This window comes from Polypterus senegalus, chromosome 4 (genome assembly GCF_016835505.1).
Source record: "Polypterus senegalus isolate Bchr_013 chromosome 4, ASM1683550v1, whole genome shotgun sequence".
Classification (NCBI taxonomy): Eukaryota; Metazoa; Chordata; class Cladistia; order Polypteriformes; family Polypteridae; genus Polypterus; species Polypterus senegalus.
In genome coordinates this window covers 62526139-62545845 of record NC_053157.1, presented here as the reverse complement: position 1 = coordinate 62545845, position 19707 = coordinate 62526139, and the positions used below count along the sequence as shown (strand labels likewise).

At 35.6% G+C, this 19707-nt stretch overlaps 1 protein-coding gene across 2 annotated transcripts in view; it reads left to right on the top strand.

The window, feature by feature from the left end:
* tjp2a (tight junction protein 2a (zona occludens 2)) overlaps positions 1 to 19707 on the top strand; it is a 237816-nt gene that overhangs the window by 61760 nt on the left and 156349 nt on the right. The window contains exon 2 of one of the 2 annotated variants that reach the window (XM_039750759.1): positions 14132 to 14252. The gene's annotated coding sequence lies outside the window, so the exon portion shown is untranslated. Of the gene's footprint in view, positions 1 to 14131; positions 14253 to 19707 lie in introns of those variants that run through there. The other variant, XM_039750762.1, reaches the window with a different exon arrangement.

The following is a 19707-nucleotide window of genomic DNA, read 5'->3' as shown; positions in this document are numbered from 1 at the left end:
TTGTACATTTATGTAGCATGTTTTTGAGATTTTGAGACCCGGGTTTGCTTCCTGGGTCCTCCGTGTCTGCGTGGGTTTCCTCTGGGTACTCTGGTTTCCTTCCACAGTCCAAAGACATGCAGGTTAGGTGCACTGCCGATTCTAAATTGTCCCTAGTGTTTTCTTGGTGTGTGTGTGTGTGTGTGCACCCTGCGGTGGGCTGATGCTCTGCCCAGGGTTTGTTCCCTGCCTTACGCCCTGTGTTGGCTGGGATTGGCTCCAGCGGACCCCTGTGACCCTGTAGTTTGGATATAGCGGGTTGGATAATGGATGGATGGATATAAGTTTGTTGCATTAACTATTATTTTCAGTTAAGAGATAAAACCCTTAATGGAATAGTGTCACTGGTATGGACATGTTATTATCATTATATTAACATAACATTTTCAGACCCACCTAATCCAACCCAGGGTGGCAGGGGACTGTAGCCTTTCCTGGCTATATTGGACTCTATGCAAGAGCCAGCCCAGGATAGGGCACCAGTCCACTACAAAGGAACTCATACATATACTGGGCCAATGTTGAAGTTACCAGTTAACCTAACAATCACATTTTAGGGATTTAGGAGGAAAGTCAAAACCGATATAGTGGAAATGTATAAACTTCTGACAAGGCAACAATAGTGTAGGGAATTAAAATTTCAGATTCTGGATCAGTGAGGCAAAAACCCTAACCATTGTGCCACTGTATGTACCTAATTATTATTGTTAATTATTATATAAGACTATTACCAAAAACGTCCTGTTTTTAAAACAGACTTTGTGGAACAGGAAGATCACATAAATGGTATGCAAGTTGAAAATATTATAAATAACATGAAATTAGATTATTAGATCATATTTATGACAAAATAATCATTATTTCTTGACATATTATTCTCTAGATCACTATCAGAGTGCATATAACATATGAATTGTTCACAGTAACATTTTCAGGTATTTGCCAATTTTGTTAATGGATTTAAATGTATTTTTTATAATAATTTATAAACATGAGTTAACCCAGTATCTGTTAAAATTCTAACAATCCTCGGGTATGGAGCATGTAATCCACTGCTACAGCTGCCAGTGTATAATTTAATTTTGAAGGTTGTTTATTCTGGTCTGCTTTGTACATTTTAAGTCAAAAACCAACAAAAAAGAATTGTTGTCACATAATAGAATTTGCAGGAGAAGGCCATCACCACCTTAAATTTAATGTGGTACAGTGTTATTTTCAGAAAGGGGTTCAAAGCCCTGTAAGGGGTTAATATTGTATGCTGAGTAGAGAATTTTCTTTCTTTTATTGTTAGGGATTTAAACAAAATGTGGGAATTTACATTATCTATCAGGGCTTAGTAACGCAATTATCCCCTGGAGCATTTTCATTAGTGTAATGTTTAGAGATCTTCAGAATTATGTAAGAATGACGCTCATGAGATTTCAGGAAGCAAATGCTGTCTCTGTCGCTCTCGCTCTCTTTTTTTCTTTTTTAAAGCTGACTAAAAAAAATCAGTATAGCTAAATGGGCATCTGGTAGCCACCACAGATATGAGATGCATACAGCATAGCTGTGGTCTATAGATATCAACATGAAGTACAAGAAGTATATTACCATCATGCAAGCTGCTATGGGCATAGCACCTCTTAATAAAAGGGAGCTTTTGCCACAGAGCAGAAACTGGAATTTATGGAAGCAGGCAGGGTAAGTCTGACATAATGTTCCAATGTATTTTCATTATTAGACATACAGTTGACAGTCTTAATGCATTAAAAGCATTTGAACGAAAAAAGTTTATACCGTATTTTAGGTATCATCATTTCAGTATTTTATTATTCATTTTTCTGCAAAACATTTTCAATGAATTAAATAAAATTATTAAAATATTTTTTATTTAATTTTTGTTTACAATATTATGCTGTCATTTTCTTTGTGACAATTTTTGTATGTCTGTTACCTATCAGTAAATAACAGAAAACACCCTAGTACACCAAATATGTTCAGGCCTTATAGCTGCAACGTTTACTTTAACATTTACATTTACTGTATTTGTTCCTGTTAAATGTCATATAATAGCATCTGATATGATAAGTACCATAATATACAGCAATTAAAATGGCACTTGGTTCCCACATTAACAAAAAAAACTATGTTAGTGAAATAAAAAGACAACTTTAAAAACTACTGTTCACATACTCATGATTAGTATCAGCATTATGTAATAATCAGATCTTCAAGCTTTTTTTCCTTCATTTTTAATTAAATTCAATAAACTGACAAAATAACATATATATATTGTTTAACTGATAATTTTTTCAGAAATGTCCAAAATGTTTGTAATTCTATTGATGCACTGTATTATAGAAGTATACATAGATGTTTGCTTTGAATTAGTATTGATGTTTCAAATAAGGCTTATATACTAATTAAAACATTGCCTTTCTGACATTTGCTAATTCAAATTAATTAACAATTAATAGCTGCTGAAAGATAATTTATTTTTATTTCATCAGCTGGTCAATCTAAAGTACTGTAAATAATCTTTAAATATTCCTTTCATTTATTATTGATAAACACTCTGCAGAGTAATAACATCCATACATCCATAACTGTATGTAGTGAATATATTTCAGCCTGGTATGGCAGCTTCCTGTGATTCTTGTAGCTGAGAAGACTTCCAGGACCTTGGCCTGGCAAACGTTAGTGCTGAATATGGAACATCCTTTCACATGATGAACTGGATCTTTGATTTACATTTTGCATATAATTATAAGAGGAACTGAACACTATTTTAATATCCCTTTCTCTCTTCCTTTTTCTCTCTCTAATGTATGCATTGTTTTTAATGTTAGACAGACCATTAATTTGGCAAAGGTTTGGTGCTGGAAGCCAGAGGGCAGTTTTAATTTGGAGAATTAGATAGGCTGTCAGTATTTACTATCTAAATATAAAAATGTTTTTTTACTCATTGATTTTAGTCACATTCCCATATATTGGCTGCTGTTGGTTCACATTACCAACAAATACATCCAACATTTATTACACTTGGTGAATTTTTTGTTCAGAAATAGTAGAGTGAAATTGTGTGAATGGTGTATGCTCGATGAGACTTGAATTAGGCTGCCAGCTGCTGAGAGAAAAAGCAGAAAATGCCTCTCATAATGACATAAGAATAAACACAAGCAGATTGTACATTGCTACCAGCGAGGCAGCTGTTTGCTCAGACCATTGGAAAGCTGGGTCTTACAGAGATTTGAAACTAAATTTTAATTCAGCTTTATCTTAGAAAAATGCCATTGCTTTAACATTCCTAGAAAGAAAATCTGAAAAGCCCATATCAATAAATTAGTATATTCATGACATCTAAATTGTAAAACTGAAGTAGAAAATTTAATTCATTAAATTCTTTTAATAATTTTATGTATGCATTTTCACTTCTTTGTTTGTGCCTTTTTACCCCAGTATCACCTTCTGCTATTTTTTCACAACTTGCATAAAAGAATGACTTGTGGGCACATTGCTTATTAAAAGAAACACAAGTGAACATATCATTTTAAAGTCCCCCTTTAAGTCCACACGGAAAAGCTTCATAACAGAAAGATATCAAACATTCAAATTAGCTTCCTTTCAGCTTCTCCTTTATAGTACTGTATTTTGGTCCCCTATCTATCCTGGAAGGAGTGAAGTATTTGCAGCAGCTAGCAAAGCCAACAAATAGCTAGAGGGAAAAGTATATCACACACCAGTAGGCCTAAGATTCCTCCTTGACTGACTTCTACTCTAGTGCTGGTCTCCCTTTTGACCTCTCCTTTTCTCTACTCCACAGTGTTTGATAGTGGCCAGGCTACTCTCCCTTTAGAAGCAAGCACTCTGGTAGATGATAGATTTCCCATGGGGCGCGAGTTTTGGCTTTCTTGGCTGCTAGACTGAACAGCTGTGATCCAGTTTTATATCTGTACACCTTCCTTTATTCTATTCTGATGCACCTCTTTTATCGATTTATTCTTTTCTGTTCTTTGTTAAAACAGACATCTTCGGGAAACCTGTCTTATTGATATTTGCTTTAAATAGCTTAACATACAACAATTTTAGAATTTTTGATTTTTATATTATAATAATAATTTTAATTTGTGTGGAAGTGAATACATATTAAATATGTCGAGAATATATTTTAAGCAACTACTGCCCACATGTAAGTAACTTTAGAAACTCAGTAAATAAGCTACAAGTATAGTAGACACAACTGCTTTAAAAGATTAATGGTAAATTTCTTAGCTTGTTTAACCAAATTATGCTGTCAGTGTACATACTTGAATTTTTTGCAAAATTTTTACTACTTATCAACATTGCTGCCCAAACAAGTAAAACATAACTGCAGCTAATCTGTTATGTTTTTTACTCCGCTTATTATAGTGGTGGGTGGTATGGTAGGGTAGATTTTAGTCATTCTACATTGATTAACAACTTTAAATCAGCTCTGTTTAAAAGGGTATGTAATGTGAAGGAGTGGTGTCTCCATTCGAGGCATGTTCCTGTCTTCCACACAAAGTTGCTGAGACAGACTTGTTTTTTGTGACCTTGTTATACTGTAGTTTAAGAAGTTTTATAAAATTAAGTGAATTGCATGCATGTAGTTCTAGTTGGGAGAGAGTATTGTGTTCCAGATATTTAGCTATCAGGATAGTTAGTGTAAAACTTGCAGTGTTTAGACAGTCATAATTAATATAACAGCTTAAAGGACCTTTTCATTTGAGTATTGTGCACAAAGAGCTCTTCATTTAAAGAAAATGAGCCGCATTTGTGGTCAATGTGCTGACGGTCTCCTTGCAGGACTTATGCATATAGCACTGAACTTCTGTCCTTTGAAGTGCGATTAGGTGATTTTTGGCTACAAAGAAAGGCACAAAGAGACGACAAGCAAAATTGAAATTGCTCACTCTAGTGTTGGCAACTAATATGTAAGAACACATTTCAGAGGGTCAGATAAAACTTGAAAAGCAAAGCAAAGTCAGAGTACTAACCAATATTACCAATATACACTGCTCACAAAAATTAAAGGAACACTTTAAAGAAACACATTAGATACATCAGATCTCAATATGAAGTTGGATATCTATACAAATAACGACAGGGCAATGTCTTAGGAACAAAAGGATGCCAAGTCTTTTAATGGAAATAAAAGTTTTCTGCCTACAGAGGGCTCAATTGTGTAGACACCCTAAAATCAGAGTGAAATGAAGATCTGGCAGGCTAGTCCATTTTTTCAAAAACTTAATTTCTGCTACTCAAAATGCTTTTCAGTATTTTGTGTGGCCCCCACGAGCTTGTATGCATGCTTGACAACGTTGGAGCATGCCCCTAATGAGACGACGGATGGTGTCTTGTGGCATTTCCTCCCAGATCTGTATGAAGGCATCCCTGAGCTGTTGTACAGTCTGAGGAGCAGCCTGACGGCGCCTAATGGACCGAAACATAACATCCCACAGATGTTCTATTGGGTTTAAGTCAGGGGATCGTGAAGGCCATTCAATTGTTTCAATTCCTTCATCCTCCAGGTACTGCCTGCATACTCTTGCCACATGAGGCCGGGCATTGTCGTGCATTAGGAGGAAACCAGGACCTACTGCACCAGCGTAGGGTCTGACAATGGGTCCAAGGATTTCATCCTGATACCTAATGGCAGTCAAGATGCCGTTGTCTAGCCTGTAGAGGTCTGTGAGTCGCTCCATGGATATGCCTCCAAGATCATCACTGACCCACCACCAAACTGCTCATGCTAAGCGATGTTACAGGCAGCATAATATTCTCCACGGCTTCTCCTGACCCTTTCACGTCTTTCACATATACTCAGGGTGAACCTGCTCTCATCTGTGAAAAGCACAGGACGCCAGTGGTGGACCTGCCAATTCTGGTATTCTATAGAAAATGCCAATTGAGCTCCCCGGTGCTGTGCAGTGAGCACAGGGCGCAGTAGACATTTGGGCCCTCAGGCAACCCTCATGAAGTCTGTTTCTGATTGTTTGTTCAGTGACATTCACACCAGTGGCCTGCTGGAGGTCATTTTGTAGGGCTCTGGCAGTGCTCATCCTGTTCCTCCTTGCCCAAAGGAGCAGATACTGGTCCTGCTGATGGGTTATGGACCTTCTATGGCCCTCTCCAGCTCTCCTAGAGTAACTGCTCGTCTCCTAGAATGTCCTCCATTCCCTTGAGACTGTACAGGGAGACACAGCAAACCTTCTGGCAATGACACGTATTGATGTGCCATCCTGGAGAAGTTGGACTACCTGTACAACCTCTGTAGGGTCCAGGTATCACCTCATGCTACCAGTAGTGACACTGACTGTAGCCAAATGCAAAACTAGTGAAGAAAGAGTCAGAAAAGACGAGGAGGGAAAAATGTCAGTGGCCTCCACCTGTTAAACCATTCCTGTTTTGGGGGTCATCTCATTGATGCCCCTCTAGTGCATCTGTTGTTAATTTCATTAACACCACAGCAGCTGAAACTGATTAACAACCCCCTCTGCTACTTAACTGACCAGATTAATATCCCATAAGTTTCATTGACTTTATGCTATACTCTGATTAAAAAGTGTTCCTTTAATTCTTTTGAGCAGTATATTAAATTTCTATGATAAGAGTAGTTATTTCTTTCTGCTGGAGACTAAATACCTAAGCAACATTCTTTATAGTGGTAATGATCAAGAGACCAACGCTGATATGGAAGATGAATATTGATTAGTAGCTACTGTACATGTGCCTAACTGTAATTATATGTTTGCATAATTATATTTTGTAATAGAAAAATAAGCAAAATCATAAACATATTCTGTATTTTAAAGTTACAAAGCATATTGGATTTGAAGTAGCATTTGTGAAGTTTCTGCTTTCTTGTGTCTTCTATTCTCACATTCCTGATATAAAAAACAATTATTCAGCTATAAATAAGTAAGTAAGACATAAACAAAACTGGAGTGACAGAAAAGTGAGCAGAAAAATCAGTAGTCCAGTGGTAATTTCATATAGCCAGTTTCTTAATTAGAAGCCATTCCTTGCTGTTAATGGAGCATTTTATTTCATTAGTTAGTTTGACCCTGCTTTAGTGTTTGTCAAATTGAAAATTCCTGCTGCTGTGCATTTTTTGAAAGCAGCAGGATTCCTTAGACCAGAGTGAGTAATACCACCAAATATTCCTTTTTTGCTTTATATCTTTCAAAATAATTTTATTATAATATCTGTATGACAAACACTCTCATGTGCAAATGGTGTTAACTGATCAACTGTTAATTGCATGGAATGAGGTCAATGTAATATGTCTAGTAATCAATTTGTGGTTACTTCCTGGTGCTATTAAAGCGGTATTCGAAATGCTACAAATGTTTTCTAATAATAGGCACGTGACTGGTGGCAAGTGAATAGCTTGTTCCTGACATGAGTGGAAATTCATTTTGCAAAACCTAATGTGCAGGCAGATAGATAAATAAACAGATAGATAGTACATACTGTATTTGTCCCCAAGGGGAAGGTGAGATGCTTTTTGAATATACAAATGAGCACTAGGTAGATATTGTCCTTTCTGCATTTTTTTGTAAAAAGTGGCATGATAGACAGTGATTGAGCATATAATCAGTATAAGACACAAAGATCCTGGTGGAAAAGTGAAAAGTCAGCATTAGGTTTCAAAAGACAGTATATGCAGAGCACTTTCTGATCTACAATTTAGAACTCGAAAGTAGATACCACTGATCAATAATTCAGACTCATCCCCACTAGCTACAATTTTATTTTCACCTCTTAGTTATTTGACTGCAGGTTAAAGAAAATGAACAAATAAGAAATTTGAGAAGAGAAGGGCTAAGATGAATGAATGAACACATTTATCTTTATTGAAAATTGTGCAAGAGATTTATATGACCTTTGTAGAAATAATATGTTAAAAGTTTTTGTAATTTCTGACGTTGCCTAATAAAATAAAAACCTCATATAACAGTAAGGCTTAATGTAAGACGGAAGAAAATGGATTCACAATATTCTGCACCCACTATGGATTACTGAGATCAGTGTTGCCTGTGTAGGTAATGTCCAATATTTAGTCTTTAGTTTCTGGAATTTTCTTGTACTGTTGGCACCTTAGATTGTAATTTACTATATGTTAAAAAGCAAAAGAAGTTCATATTAGTTTTGCAGTGCTTTCTGATTATTGAATTAAATTTACTTAAACTACTTAAACACAAAAAAAATCATGATCGTTTTATAGTACTTTTTGATTTGTGAATTAAATTTACTTAAACTACTTGGAAAATTTTGTTAACAGTAGCCTATGCTCTCTTTAATTTTCTGCTGAGATGACGTTTCAAAGAATTATTTCATGAAGATGACAGGCTTACCAAGGACGTGAAAATTATTTGTGTGGAGTTTAGTGCCAGGGTTTATATGTGAGCATCTAAATTTAAATAAAGGTCAGGTCAGGTTGGATGCATTGGTACAGTGCGTTGCCACACCCACCACACAACGAAATAGCTCGTGATCCTGCTTGGCAACCCCCCAAGCAGACACACAGTTCAGTCCCACCTTCCAGAAATGACACTCTATCTGCCACAGCCAGATGTTACATGGGTGTCCTCTTGGCCTGGTCCAGCTGCTCGGGCCCTCAATTTGAATACACTGTTTGAAAATAGCCTGAGTATACAGAATAAACCAAGTATCTGTATTTGGCCTTCTTTAGATAAGAAATAAAATGGCCATTTAGTAAAAGGTTTGCATCTATGGCTTAGTTACTGCCAGCAGAAATTTTATTCTAATGTGCTGATCATGTTGTAGCATATCAGTTATTTGGAATGCTGTAAATTGTACTTGGGATTGTTCTGTGATGTTGAAGAAAAGCAAATAATTTTTATTTGTCAGCTATTTATATATGATACCCATCTATTCATTATAGAACCCACTTAGTCAAGTCCAGCTGCATTGGAACTAGAGACTTTACTGACAGCACATTGATTCTTGCATAACATGTTCACACACATACACTCACTTTAACTAATATAATGTTAATTTATGGATAATGGTTAAACTAAACTGCATGTTTAGGTTGTCGGGAGAAAAACAGCAAACAGACAAAAATGCCAATGGAATATTTATACCTCAGCTTAATTATAAACAGTCCTAATTATCTGTTGTGATTCATTGATTTTCAGGTAAATTGAATTTAAGAAATTCAGTGGACCTTGGTTTAATTTTCTTTGTTTATACTGAACATGTGTTGTTTTGAAGATGTCTTTCTTAAGAAAATTTGAATTGTTGCCTTGATGCTTGCAAAGGTTATGCGAAAATATTGCTTCAGTTTTAGTTCAATATTTATATTTTCATCAGTTGTTATTTTCTGTGATTTAAAGTTACTGATTTGTTATACTGTGAGAGTATAGAACACCTTTTGCCATCACAATATGATAATTCCTCTACTCTACCCCCTGACACCAACCCATAATCATGAGTTCGCACACAGTATGTTCAGTTTCACAACTAGAGAAACATTTGTACTTTGGCTGCTGTGACAATACGTAAGATTGGCAGGTAAGGATGGAGAAATTGATGTTGGGGGCCAGGGGAAGAACCATAAATGTGGAAATGATACACATTTTCTCATTGAGGTTGGATACAGTGTTGCTTTTGACACAAGCATTAGTCACATTCCAGTTGTGCCATTTGCATTATTTTCAGTCAAAATTATGAAAAAAAGTTAAAATCTTATTTATTTCAGTTGGTGAAAAAATGTCATTATTTTATTCATAAATGTTTTAATATAGTTATTTAACTGGAGATCTTAAGAAAACATTCTGTCATATAAGTATAGTGTGACACAATCTCACATTCAAGTATGTAAATTACAAATTATGAAGGTAATTAAAACAAAAAGGCAATGTGAAAATTACACAGTTAGTAGTCAGTATAATATAGCAGTTGATACTATACTATATCCTTCTGTGAATTTCAGCATGTTTTACTCCAAAGAAGTCTCACTATGGCGCATTGTTCAACAATAGTGTAATCTTGCAGGGGAGCGTCCATATTCATTTGACCTTAGCTTCAACTAGACTAATGACAGAGCACTGTTCTGTGCACGCTCGAATTACCCATAAGCCATTGCAAATGGGTTGTAATACATCAACTTCTATCTGTTTTTCTAACCGCATAATTTTCATATTGTCTTTACTTTTTGATTTATACTTGTATCTCCTGTGTAATGGCACTGGCATTGTGTGCTTGGGCAACAACATAATTCATATTAAATTTTTTGCTATATAAATTAAAGAAATATCAAGTACCTATAAAAATGAATTAATTCAAACAGTGTAATTTAATGAATGTATGAATTGTTTTGAATGTCAAATTGTATTTTTTATAAGTAAGATTGTGCTCAGAGCATGTGTAAAGTTCAGCAGAAAGTAAAGATAGATAATATAAGAAAAACAAAAAACAATAGGCAGTTTTACACAACTCTTGAAGCTGTACAGCTGACTAGCAAAACATACATCAAGTATACAGTAAATATATAACGTAGATGGCAAGTCCCATTGGACTGAATTTGTCAGAAATTATATGAATTACCATGTGTGAAATAAATGCAGCTTCTCTTGTTTTGTTGCCTAAAAATGAATGGACTTAAATGGCACCTGAAATAGATTAAAATAACACCATATACTAATTCTGTTTTATGAAATTTGTAAAAGAGCATTTATTATTGGTGATAAAACATGGGAATGCTTAAGAATTTTGTCTATCTATAATCAGACAATAAAAATAAATTGTTTGGTTGCTAGTACTTGGTATCATGTAGATGTTGGGGCAGCAACATAGATTCATCATAATTACATTCTAGTAGTAATAGACCATTTTCAATTTAAGCCATAGGAAGTAAATACAGTAAAGTTTGTGTGTGTATATTTATGTATATGTGTGTGTTTGTGTGTGTGTGTCATTGTCTTGCACCCCAAAACATAAGGATGAGTCTTAGTACTTTAGCAAAACCAACTTTATTCAACTTGAAACAGGAACAGCAGGGTTATTAATTGCAGCGGGAGCTACCACTTTCATATATGCAGATAGAGCAAACGGGCATAGTTGAGGCCAGGTCAGTGGCCAAGGCATACTGTTCCCTGTATTTATAATGTTCCTGGTATCACCCATCGGCAACAGGCGTTTATAGCGTGATCTTGATTGCCTTGTACTTGTTGTGTCAGCCATATGCTGCTGCGCTGCAAACCTGTGGTTGCCTTGGTGACAGACAAGCAGTCCTCCACAGAGAAGGACTCTTCTCCATCAACACCCTCAGAGCAAACATTGTATCTGTGGTGCTCTTTCCTGGCATGAAACCATACTGCTGCTCACTAATCATCACCTCCCTTCTTAACATAGCTTAAACTACTCTTTCCCATAACTTTATGCTGAGGCTTATCAATGTTATCTCCCTGTAGTTACTACAGCTCTGCACACCCTCCTTATTCTTAAAAATTAGTACCAGTACACTTCTTCTCCACTCTTCAGGCATCCTCTTTCTTTCCAAGATACCATTAAACAATCTGATTTAAAAACTCCACTGCCATCACTCCTAAACATCTTCATTCTTCCACAGGTATGTCATTGGGACCAGTGGCCTTTCCATTCTTCATCCTTTTCATAGCTGTCCTTACGTCCTCCTTGCTTATCCTTGCACTTCCTGATTCACTATCTCTATCACTATTTAACCTTATCTCTCTCTCATTCTCTTCATTCATCAGCCTCTCAAAGTACTATTTCCATCCGCTCAATTCACCCTCCTCGTTTGTGAGTATGTTTCCATCTTTATCCATTATCATCCTAACCTGTTGCACCCTTACTGTTTCTGCTGTAGTTGCCCAGCTGTCTGGTAACTCTTTACTGCCACCTAATGCCTGTCTTACATTCTTCCTAAACTCAACCTTGCAGTCTTTTTTTCAACTTACACCATTTGATCTTTGGCTCTGCCCTTACTTTCCTCCTCTTCTTGATCTCTAACATCATCCTACAGACCACCATCCTATGCTGCCTAACTATATTTTCCCCTACCACCACTTTGCAGTCTTCAATCTCCTGCAGAATGACTCTTCTGCATAGGATATAATCTTCATGTGTGTATCTTCCTCCACTCTTGTACATCACCCTATTTTCCTCCCTCTTCTTAAAATACGTATTCACCACAGCCATGTCCATCTTTTTCAAAAAATCCATTATCATCTGACCTCTTTCATTCCTCTCCTCGACACCACACCTACCCATCACCTCCTCGTGTACTCTGTTCCCTTCACAAACATGTCTATTGAAATCCGCTCCAATCACCACTTTCTGTCCTTTGGGTACACTGTCTATTACTTCATCCAACTCCAGAAATCTTCTTTTTTATACATCGCACACCCAACTTGCAGGGCATATGCATTAACAACATTCATCATCACATCTCTAATTTCTAACTTCATAATCATTACTCTGTCTGACACTCTTTTCACCTCCAAAACACTCTTGACATACTGTTCCTTCAGAATAACCCCTGCCCCATTTCTCCTCCCATTCACACCATGATAGAACAATTTGAATCCACCTCCATTCCACCTGGCCTTACTCTCCTTCCATTTAGTCTCTTGCACGCACAATATATCAACCTTCCTTCTCTCCATCATATCGGCTAACTCTCTCCCCTTACCAGTCATACTGCCATCATTCAAAGTTCCTACCCTCAGTTCCACTCTCTTTACCTCCTCTCCTTCTGCCTCTTGACACGTCCTCCCCCTCTTCTTCTCCTTCTTCGGCCAATAGTTGCCCAATTTCCTCCAGCACACTGTTGGCTAACAGTACTGGTGGCGGTCGTTGTTAACCCAGAGCTTGACCAATCCGATATGGACACCTGTATTGTTGTCCGCATATTGATCTGGCAAAATTTTACACTAGATGCCCTTCCTACATAACCCTACCAATTTATCCGGGCTTCGGACCAGCACGAAGAAATACACTGGATTATGCATTCCCTGTGGCTGGGTTACTAAAAAGCTCAAACCATAATTTAGTTGGACTATATGTCTATTTGGTTGAATTGATTGGTCTAGAATTATGCTCAGTGATACTAAGATAGGCTGCAACCTATCACAACCTTCACTGTGAGTATGAGAATATTATGTTATGATTCATAGCTTAATAGTAGTAGTTAGCTACGACTGTATGAAAGAAATTTAGTACAGCCTAATTTATTCTTAAGGAAAAAAGAAATCTGCATCATTTTTGGCTAAACAATTACAATGCTGTGTTTGATTTCAAAATCTACATGCTTTGAGAGTATTAAATTACAAATTAGGATTGTATTTACAGTATATTGTATGCTTCTCATTTGCAACATCAAAATTATACATATTAGCTATTGAACAAAAAAAGTAAGTTTTAATTATATTCATATTCACAAAACTATACCATGATCAACAGTACTGTTGTTTTTTTCTTCAGCCATGTACTGTATGAAATTTTAGTATTTGGTAAACACTGATTTTATAAACCAAAATCTTTGGGTAGGCTTCTGCAGATTCATAATAATATTCTTCACTCTAGTTCCTTGGTTTGGTGAGGGGCTCATAGCGGTTTGCTTTCTTATGCTATACATATTTGGTATGTGAAGTTTACTGTATACATGCCCTGTCCAGCTTTTGTTCTTAGCATGAACAGATTGTCATCTGTTCATCATTTTATTTGATTTGTCTTTCCTTTTTTTGTGTAAATAGATAAAAGTATCTGAATAATTTATTTAGTTAAAATAGAATACCATAGTAAAGACTATAAGTGAAGTTATTCAACAATATTTATTAATACACTTACTTTACCTCCGGTGTACCATGATACAGCCCACCAAGTGTTTTTTTCAAGTGTGATTTTGGATGTCTTGGAATGTAAGCAGTGGATATTTCATTTATAGTATTATTTTTTCAATTTTGGGTGGCTGGGATTGGCTCCAGCAGACCCCCGTGAGCCTGTGTTCAGATTCAGCGGGTTAGAAAATGGATGAATGGGTGGATATCAATGTTTTTTTTTTATTGTAATACTAATTAGTGGATTTTTATTTCAGGGATCAGCCAACATTGTTTACAGCCTCCTGCAGTTGGGATAGGTATTACTGGACAACTGAAACAAGATACATAACAAGAAACAACCATCTTTCTGTGCCTGCATTTACACAACTTAACCAGGTATTTATCAAAGGGATCATACATTTAAAGAGCAGAACTCCTTCAGCCATTGTATTTTTTCATATGTTTAATCTGTTGTTTTAAAACTCTTCATCTGTTGAAATGGAGGAACACTGATGACTTAATACTTTTAAGAAAAAAAAATGTATGTTGTCTCTTGTATTTTAATTTTTTAATACCTTAACGCATTAGCCTATAATTAATTTATGGATATGTTAATCAGTTCCTTGTATTTAATTTATTTAATACCTTATATACTGTAATTCATCTATACTTACTTGATGGAGGATCAATGTAACTTAAAGAAAAGCAGTTTGTAGTTTCACTTACAGTAATATAAGTTTAGTTCACAGTAGTACTGTACTTTTAAGCTGTTTATTGACATAGAGAAAAATACAATGTGACGTGTTTATTTCCTTCCAAGTGTGGGCTGAAGTGTTGCAATGTCAGGGAGACATTTTCCTTGTTTTCAGGTGGGTTATGGATAGTGCAGTGAATTTAAGACTTATATTTTTGGTGTTCCTTACAGAAAAAGTGTGCGAAAAACTTTGTGTATGCTAATTTTAAAAAGTGATGGCTAGTTGTTTTACTCTTTATTGTTCTAAATTTCGTAAGGGTAAACCGGATTTTCATGAAAAAAAACAAACAAATTGTAGCACCATACATATATTTAGATGCATCATCATATTATTTTCAATGGTTTGGGCATGCTAATGACAACAAGTTTCAGGTCGTCTGAATGTCAAGAATATATAAGAAGAGTTTAGAATTTAAGAAGAAATTACTCATGTGGGTATATAAATCGATGAATATTTTTGTTTAGGAAGATAAAGTATATATGAGAATTGGGTTCCTGTTTATGTTGGCAAAAGTAAAGGCTTTATCCTAGTAAAAAAAAATGTACATATTAGCCTGTTAGTCCATTTGCTCTCAGTGTTGTTGTGATGGCCCACCACCATTAGGATTGTATATAAAATAAAGTATATTAAAATGTTACAAAGTGTCAGGACTGCCCTCTAAAGGAGTTCTAGTCTTAAGGGGGTACATCCTCACATTAGATAATACTTAAACCAGTAATGCCCAAAGGGCAGATGGACTTTTTCCCACTTAGCACAGAAGAATAAAATATTCAACTTATGAAAAGTAAATATGTGAAAAGTGAAAGAAAATAATTTGGGAATTAAAGGGCTCGCCTGTTAGTTTTCTGTTGCTAGTCTTCTGCTTGGGGACTGACAGTATGAGGTATTGGTAGTTGTGTGTTCCTTAATCTCAGAATTAGTTGGCCATGTTTTTTCCCTGCTATACTGTATGTATAAGCATGAATACTTGAAGAACATGCCGGCTTTGAAATAGTATGTTCAGCTTTTGTTTTTTTTAACAGGAAGGTGCTGTACTGTACTGTAAAAAGACAAGAGCAAAAGGCGGCAAACAAAATAATCTATTTCTTATCTTGGAATCTACTGTAATAAACCGAACTATCTGTATGAATATGACTTGACTATTAATCAAATCTATTTTTAGGATAAAATAATTTATGATAAATATGTTAGTGATATATTATTTATGCCATTTACTATATATGAGAATTGCCAATGCTTTATACCAAAAAATTGTATCTTAGTAGGCCACTGCTGCTGCTGGTCTGAGAGTTTAAGCAAGTCATTTAACTAGCCGGTGTTCTAATGGCAAAAATGTGTGTAGTGTTGTTTGCCATAATGTATAATACTTATGAAGTTTTTGAGATGCTGTTCAACATTAAAGCCATAATATTTTTACATTTTTTCCATTTATACTTTTTGATCTGCAGGAAATAAATAAGCAGCTTTGTTGGAAGTCAATATTGTATCTAAATTTTTAGTTAATTAATATATTTTTATGATTATGTTATAGTATTAAATTACCTTTACTTAAATTTAAGTTTTAGATATGGATAAAAATGCGCTGCAACATTCCACACTTTAAATAAATGGCTTCTTAGGCCTTTTCTCCAAAAATCAATTATAATGAACTATGTCAGGCTAATGTATGTTAACCATTAATGCAACGTAAACAAATTTCAAGGTGACCTTAAGCCTTCTGATAGCAGGCAGCAGCCATCTCGAAATGATGTATTTGCATTTTTGGATTATAAATTTAGAAAGCTCTTTAGTTTTTTGAAGAAGTCATAGTTTTATTTTCTTTGAACTTAAGTAACCATTTCTGCATTTTTCAGATAATATGGGACAAATCTAATGAAGTAGTTTTTGTTTGAATATAATGTTTGTTTTAACAAAAGATATTAGTACCCTTGTAAGAAAAGTAGATGGAATACTGTGCAGTTTTAAGATCACTTGAAGCATTAACTTATTTTTAAAACTTGATATATTAAAATGTATGAAAAACAAATAATACGTTAAGAAAACATTAGATGTTTTTATAGTATTGACATTATTCCACAATAAAAGTCTGATTTCCCAAAAGCTCAATTTGTATTTAAAATGAAATGCAATTTCACTTCCTGATTAAATAAAAGCTCTTTTTAATTAATATTATGTGTTAATAAAGGATTTTAAATTAATTATGAAAGTTTAACGTTATTTAGCATTCACATAAACGTACCATTGCATCCATCCATTTGTCCATCCTCTTAACCTGCTTAACCAGGGCAAGGTCATTGGGCAGCTGGAGCTTATCCCACCAATCATTGGGTGCAAGGTAAGAATAATCCCTGGCCAGGGAAGGCACCAGTAAAATCACAGGATGAACATGCACCCACTCACACATATACACTCTAGGGCCAATTTATCAACACTAGTTCACGTAACCTGAATGTAAAATCTACAAGAGACAACATTTTCAACAATGTAAACTATGTAGAAATCCCAATGCAGTGGTAAGGCTAAAAAATGTTCTATTTTTGATTCAAATTTCTGGTTGAACTGTTCTTTAATGTTTAACTGTTGAAAGATAGCAATGGGTAATGGCACTTTTAGCATACAGCCCCTAATACTTTGTTTATCATGATAACAGATATTCTTTCTGTTGATATGAAATTTACTACAATTATATAATAATCAAAACAAACATTCATTGTACCCTGGGACACCCATGATTCCATATCTGAAGATACCTAATTCACAGGAACGCTGTTCCTTAGTTTATCAGTTTACTTCCCATATGCTGTGTTCTCTCTCAGTTCCTGCAACATATTGGCCTCTCAGCGGGGTAAGGATTCCTGTTTCCATCTGGTCAGAAAGACTGCCCTACCATTTTCCTTTATATTGGCATCCCGTCTAGTCAACAAGGAATAGTCGTCTGGGATGCCCACATGTTTATAGCTAGAGATCCACAAAGAGCGAAAATGATTCACATATTTTAAATTTTTTTTTTTTTATTTTATTATTCTTAAGCTTTTAACAACCTGCCAGGTGTCTTTATCAAAGGAAAATGATTAGACATACAGGAATCAAAGGCAATATATAGCTGGTGAAGGGTGGGGGTGTGGGGTGGATTAGTAAGGTAGGGTTTGGACGTTGTTGGTCATGAGGTCTTTTTCATAATTTACACTAGGGGCTTCGCCCCCTGCTCGCTTCGGTCGTCAACCCCCGTTTTCGTTTTTCCAGATACACACTTTTAAGATTTTTTTTTTTTTTTTAATTGTTGCTGTTTCATTAGTTTCACTTTTATTTCAGAACTTCTGTAAAAACAATATTTGGAATCTTTAGACTCCCAATGTGCTGAATCTTTTTAATAAGGTCAGTGAGACATGTGTTTAATGACTTTGTACCATAATTCAGTATAGGTTTCTCTGTTTGGAATTTCAGCACAGACAAAACGATCTACATCATCAGCAGTTAAAAATTTTTTTTTGCAAACTAACCAATAAATGCATGTGAGGTAAATTCTGTGTTTTGAAATTCTCTTAACTTAAACTTCAAAGCCTTACAATATTTACATACTTCTGACATATCACCTATGTCCATATATTCGATCTCTATTCGCCTTTTCGTTATTTCTCCAAGTAATAATTTCTCTTTATTTGTGCTAATGCGATCTTTACTCTCTTTTTTTTGTCACTTTCGTTTTTTTCTGCTTTCATTTTCTGTATCTTGCTGTGCATGTGTTTCGCGCCTGTGTTTTTTTTTTGAGTCTTTTGAATTCCAGTTTTCATTATCTCTAACCTGCTCTGCATGTGTTAGGCCTCCTTATTTTTTAACCTCTTTATGATGCTTTACTTTGTTTTCTACTCTCTTTTATTTCTGACCTCACTTTATCCTGCTTTTTTTTTTTCAATGACTCCTGGTCCGTGGTGATTATTTTCCCTTTTTCAAGTAATAATTTCCATTTGCTTGTGCTAGTGCGATCTTTACCTTCTTTTTTTTTATACTTTCTGATTTTCCTACTTTCATATTCTTTAACTTTCTCCACATGTGTATCGCCCCAACTTTTTTTTTTTTGAATTCCACTGCTTTCATAATCTGTAACCTGCTCTGCATGTGTATAGCGCAGTGGCGGCTGCTAGCTTTTGAAACAGGGGAAGCTCATATTAGGCCTTCATCATAAAATTAATTATGTTATTTGTACGTAAATTCTGCCCTCCGTTCCTTTTGCAAAAATGGTCTGTGTCCCTGTCGTACCAATTGGCCGTCTTTTCCAGGGACTTAACCAGTTTCCTCTTAATGGCCAGGAGAGCAAGGTTGCTCAAACAATCTTGGCCCATTGTGTTGCGGGTGTATGACTTGACCCGTTTTAAACAGGAGAAGCTCCTCTCTACACCTGCTGATTTAGCGCCAATTGTTGCCACTAACGACAACAGCTTGTATAGCTGAGGCATTGCACTATCCAACTCCATGTCTTTAAAAAACACCAAGAAATCACACAGCTTACCCCTGCTACCCTGTAAGTCATGATCTGAATATAGTACTTGAAGTTCAGATCTCAGTCTCCCTGAGTCAAAGAAATGGCCATAACTTTTCAGCACACTTTCAAATGCCTCCTCTGGAAACACTTGTCTCATTTCATCAAATTTCCCGGGATTGACTAATTCTAAGAAGCTCATGCTTTCCAAATTTGAAAAACGCTGAGAAATCTGCTCCATGAGATTGTCTAGGGTGGCCATGTACAAATTTCTGTAGCGGTCCTGGGGATCCTGTAATTGTGACAGACAGCGCTTTCTAATAGGTTCATCTTGAGGGTCTGATGTGAGATTTGCTGCTTTTGCATAAACTGCTTGATAAGCCTCCTCTGACCTCTTCTCCTTGACAAAAGCAAGGAGAGACCCAATTCTTTTTTTGCAGTAAAGAACATCCATAGCCCTTTGCTGGACAATATCAAAGACAGCATCTGTCTCAGATAATATTTGTTCATATGTGTACAACATGAACACAAACTCAAAATCCTCCAGTTTCATTATGAAGCCTTTGGCAGCATCTAATGTGTCATCATCCATGCTCTCATCCTGGGTAATCTTGTCAAA